We start from the raw sequence: 6,000 nt of genomic DNA, 5'->3' as shown, positions 1-6,000 counted from the left end.
AATCGTTCAGGGTAAAGGGATACAGGTCTTTTAGTTCTGGATCACTGACTCCAGATCATCTCACCTCATCAGTTGTGACCAAAGTTACCACCATTTGGCAGCTATTTTGGTAACCTATGTGAAATGGTATGATGGTCTAAGTCCAGTTCCTAGCCCACAACCTTTTGTCCACATAACTGAACACTGTAAAAATGCAACAACCAACAAAACACAGTTCTCATAGCATTTTTCATCCAATGCTCCCAAAGCATGTTAGAAAGGAAAGGAAGTTAAAGGAGACTTGTTAGTTTGAGGGATTAGTAGTTGCTATATGTGTGTTACCAGTTTTAATCCAGCCAAGCTCCATTGTAAGTGAAAGACATTACCTTTGGCCAATGTGAAATGAATGTGGTGTTCAGCCTAGCTTCCAGTGGGAAAGTGACTACATCACAAAACCACAACAATTGACAGTCACAGCAGTGAAGCCAAAGAACTAACAGAGACAGAACTACCTTCTTATACTTAAGGATGCCGCATGAAATAAAAATGAAGTACATTGGCAGGACAGTATGGAGAAACTTCCACTGCCACTGACCACAGAATATGTTTGGGGAATAGTCAGAAGTCTTTGATCTTCAGGTCTGTTGAAGCCAGCAATTTTCGCAAACTTTATGGGCCACATCCAAAGCCCACCAAAGTCAGCGATTCCAATTGATGTCAGTGGGCACTGGATCATTATTTATTAATATTTATTTATTTATTTGTATTGCAGTAGCACCTAGGAGCTTCAGTCACGGACCAGGACTCCACTGCTTTAGACACTGTACTGCCAGAACACAAAGATGGCCAGAAGATCCCCGAAAAGGATCATGCCATATATTCACACCCAGAGTAAATGGCATTTAAGAGTATAGAATGGGATTCTTTAGCTTAAATGAAATTCTTAACATTATTGCCAGAACGCCTTACCTTAGAGAGAAGCTAGAGATGTACAACTATTCCAAAAAGCCAGTGAGAATCTCAAAGGATGCAACATGCAAAACATTTGCCATCCTTTCGCAAACAAACCTTAGTATGCTTTAAGTGAATTCCTGCCAGGGAAATATTTTTTTAAGTAATATATTGCCTAAAAGATAGTATATCAGTCCTGCCTGCCTTACATACAAATCAGCCCATGTGCTCCATGGGACTATTCACAGAAGCAAGATTTGACACTTTAATAACTTGAATATGTCGTGGGTTTTGAAGGTCTGCTGATTTGTTTGTGAATCTTTTGTGTTGCAAGCTCTCCCTCCAGTTAAAATGAATCTGTTATCAGCTGTGCCCTTACTACCTATGCTAATCTTACCACAGAAAAGCTTCATAATTTGAAAAGGAGAAGTTTTAGCAAGACACGAATCTTATTGTTTGTGTAATCAGCACATCTAATTGAGCTACAGTATTCTAAGCCATGCTTGTGTTCAGACTGCAGAAACAACTTTTCTTTCATTTTTAGTTTTATCAGGAAATTAACCTTTATTTTTAAAAACTGATGCTTGGAACATTTATTACAGTTATGTTTCCTCTGCTGATCATAGAAATTTGAATTTTAAATTTACCCTTTTACTTAAAATGCTGCAGCCTGCAGGATGGTGCAGAGAACAGGTGTCTGTGTTCAAATAGACATAAGAACATGATCAATAACTGCACTACTTTTTCAACTATCAACTAAATAAATATGGATTCATGAAGGAGGGGCATATCATGTTCAATGTTTTTCCCCCCAATCTTTGTAATTAGAGGACTAAAAGGAAGTTCTCTCAAACATTCACGCCTTGTTTGTTATTCTCAGATATGTTATTACCGATTGTGCAGTGCAAAACATAAGATGAACTAGCCACTGCTTTGGCAGTAACAGAACATTTTGCAAACCAAAAAAGAGTGCACATGTAGTAAGCTTTCCAGTAAAGAGTTGCAGAGGATTTGTAGTACTAAGTTAACCGTTCGTTACGCTTCACATCTCAACTGGAAAATAATATGAAAAGAAAGTGCTTCCTTCCTACCTAGACTCTTCTATTTTATCATTAGTTTCTATGTTGTGCCAGGTATGGTCCACGCACAAAAGGCAGCACTGCATGAGATTTTGAAAGGCATAAAAAAAGAGGTAGATGCTCAGTTCTCATTGACTTTCAGAGGGTGTTGGGCACTTAAGTGCCCTTTGTTTCAAAGCGTAAAAGCAACTGTTAAAAATAAATAAATAAAAAGAGAATCTATTCCTGATCAATTACTCATGTTTACAACTTGATCTTCTCTAGCATTCCCCAGTCTAACATAATTTTGAAAATGTAAAAATATCAAATCTAGGATGGCTAATAGTATAGACTGTATTGTATTATATAAGCATTATCTAGATTTTGCTCATCCTTCATATCTGCATTTTCTTACTGGGACAGCTGGCTAATAAGTTAGGATACTGAAAGCTCTGTAGCATTGTACCAGCCAAAAATGTAGAATTTAATTTGTTTGCTGTTTCCAGATCCACACAGGCAACCACAACAATAACGTTACAGCACCTCGATAACAGCAGCAGAAGACATCATCCCTGGTATGGGATTAACATCAAAGCACCTGACAAACTCTCCTTTTACCACAGGAGAGCCAGGACCTGCTCTAGGCACCAGCAAAGCAAGCATGTGCTTGCCATCCTTTTTATTTTTTGGGGCGGGGGGCGCCTTGGGGAGTTGCGCTTGGGGCGGCAAAAAACCTAGAGCCAGCCCTAATGAGAGCAAAGGCATCTGAGTTAGGACTGATGCTACTTCAGCGGTTGGGGCCAAATTTCTTCTTTTTCTTGCTCTGCAGATCTTTGTTAAGTAGTTAGGGCCTTTGAGAGATCTGAGAATGACCATAGACATGATCATCACAATGTAGCCTAGTGGATTGAGCACTGGACAAGGACTCAGGAGACCTGGATTCTATTTCTGATCTACCAAGTGACCTTGGACAAGTCACTTCACTGCTCTGCCCTTCAGTTTCCCCATCTGTAAAATGGGGATAATGAAATTGATCTCCTTTGTAAAAGGCTTTGAGACCTACTGATGAAAGTGTGATAAGGAATTAGCAGCACACACTGAGTCACGCATACAAACCTATTGCCAGCAAGTTCCAAAAGCATTTATCCTCCAAGAGGTGACCCAGCACACACTTTGGGATGCCACAGTCTAAGGAGGTACCGGAAGATATCTGTTACAGGGTGAGCATTGCCCCTCTTCATTGTCTGGTCAAACTCCAGGCATACATCCCAATTACCAGGTGACACTTCAAGGCCAGAGATGGTCCAAGCCAGGGACCCTTCTGCAACTATGGTCATATTTATTCTCCAGAAACCTCAGTCCTCCTTTCCCCTCTACCTCTGACATGACAAAGAACTTTCAAAATGGTCTGGAGAATGCTTCTGGTGTGAATTCCCCATTGCCTGAGCAGATATGGGGCTTCTGCTTTTCATGAACATCGTTGACCAAATATTCATTCATAAGAACATAAGAACACCATACTGGGTCAGACCAAAAGTCCATCTAGCCCAATATCCTGTCTTCTGACAGTGGCCAATGCCAGGTTCTTCAGAGGGAATGAACAGAAGAGATAATCGTCAAGTGATCCATCCCTGTCACCCATTCCCAGCTTCTGACAAATGGAGGCTAGGGACACCATCCCAGCTAATAGCCATTGATGGACCTATCCTCCATGTATTTATCTAGTTCTGTTTTGAATCCTACTATAGTCTTGGCCTTCACAACATCCTCTGGCAAGGAGTTCCACAGGTTGACTATGCCTTGTGTGAAAAAAATACTTCCTTTTGTTTGTTTTAAAAATGCTGCCTATTAATTTCATTTGGTGGCCCCTAGTTCTTGTGTCATAAGGAGTAAACAACACTTCCTTATTGACTTTCTCCACCCCGTCATGATTTTATAGACCTCAAACATATCCCCCCTAAGATGTCTCCTTCCTAAGATGAAAAGTCCTAGTCTTATTAATCTCTCCTCATACAGCAGCCATCCCATACCCCTAATTATTTTCATTGCCCTTTTCTGAACCTTTCCCAAGCCCTATATATCTTTTTTGAGATAGGGTAACCACATCTGGACACAGTATTCAAGATATGGGTGTATGGATTTATATAGAGGCAATATGATATTTTCTGTCTTATTATCTATCCCTTTCTTAATGATTCCCAATATTCTGTTTGCTTTTTTGACTGCCGAAGCACATTGAGTGGATGTTTTCAATTAACTATCCTCAATGACTCCAACATCTCTTGACCCCATCATTTTATATGTATAGTTGGGATTAGGTTTTCCAATGTGCATTACTTTGCATTTATCTACATTGAATTTCATCTGCCATTTTGCTGCCCAATCACCCAGTTTTGAGAGATCCTTTTGTAGCTCTTCGCAGTCTGCCTTAACTATCTTGAGTAGTTTTGTACCATCTGCAAATTTTGCCACCTCACTGTTTACCCCTTTTTCCAGATCATTTAGGAATATGTTGAATAGGACTGGTCCCAGTACTGACCCCTGGGGAACACCACTATTTACCTCTCTCCATTTTGAGAATGGACCATTTAGTCCTACCCTTTGTTTCCTATCTTTTAACCGTTACCAATCTATTAGAGGACCTTCCCTCTTATCCCATGACTGCTTACTTTGCTTAAGAGCCTTTGGTGAGGGACCTTATCAAAGGCTTTCTGAAAATCTAAATACACTATATCCACTGGATCCCACGTGTCCACTTGATGACCCCCTCAAGGAATTCTAGTAGATTGGTGAGGCATAATTTCCCTTTACAAAAACCATGTTGACTATTCCCCAACAAATTATGTTCATCTATGTGTCTGACAATTTTGTTCTTTACTATAGTTTCAACCAGTTTGCCCAGTACTGAAGTCAGGCTTACCAGCCTGTAATTGCCAGGGTCACCTCTGGAGCTGTTTTTAAAAATTGGAGTCACAGTTAGCTATCCTCCAGTCATTTGGTACAAAAGCTGATATAAATGATAGGTTACAGACGACAGTTAGTAGACCTGCAATTTCATATTTGAGTTCCTTCAGAACTCTTGGGTGAATACCATCTGGTCCTGGTGACTTATTACTGTTTAGTTTATCAATGTGTTCCAAAACCTGCTCTAATGACACTTCAATCTGGGACAGTTCCTCAGATTTGTCACCTAAAAAGAATGGCTCATGTTTGGGAATCTCCCTCACATCCTCAACCGTGAAGACTGATGCAAACAATTAATTTAGTTTCTCCGCAATGGCCTTATCGTCCTTGAGTGCTCCTCTAGCATCTCGATCATCCAGTGGCCACACTGGTTGTTTAGCAGGCTTCCTGCTTCTGATGTACTTTAAAAACATTGTTATTACTTTTGGAGTCTTTGGCTAGCTGTTCTTCAGATTCTCTTTTGGCCTTCCTAATTACATTTTTACACTTCATTTGCCAGAGTTTATACTACTTTCTATTTTCCTCATTAGGATTTAACTTCCACTTTTTAAAGGATGCCTTTTTGCCTCTCACTGCTTCTTTTACTTTGTTGTTTAGCCACGGTGGCTCTTTGTTTCTCTTACTATGTTTTTTAATTTGGGGTATACGTTTAAGTTGAGCCTCTATTCTGGTGTCCTTAAAAAGCTTCCATGCAGCTTGCAGGGATTTTACTTTTGGTGCTGTGCCTTTTAATTTCTGTTTAACTAACCTCCTCATTTTTGTGTAAGTTCCCCTTTCTGAAATTAAATGCTACATTGTTGGGTTGCTGTGGTGTTAAATTTAATTATATTATGGTCACTATTACCACACAGTCCAGCTATATTCACCTCTTGGACCAGATCCTGTCTCCACTTAGGAGTAAATCGACTTGTCTCTCCTCTGGTGGGTTCCAGGACTAGCTGTTCCAAGAAGCAGTCATTTAAGGTGTCAAGAAACTTTATCTCTGCATCCCATCCTGAGGTGATATGTATCCAGTCAATAAGGGGATAGTTGAAATCCCCCATTATTA

This window comes from Chelonia mydas, chromosome 3 (genome assembly GCF_015237465.2).
Source record: "Chelonia mydas isolate rCheMyd1 chromosome 3, rCheMyd1.pri.v2, whole genome shotgun sequence".
Taxonomy (NCBI): domain Eukaryota; kingdom Metazoa; phylum Chordata; order Testudines; family Cheloniidae; genus Chelonia; species Chelonia mydas.
This window is presented reverse-complemented; position numbering follows the sequence as displayed.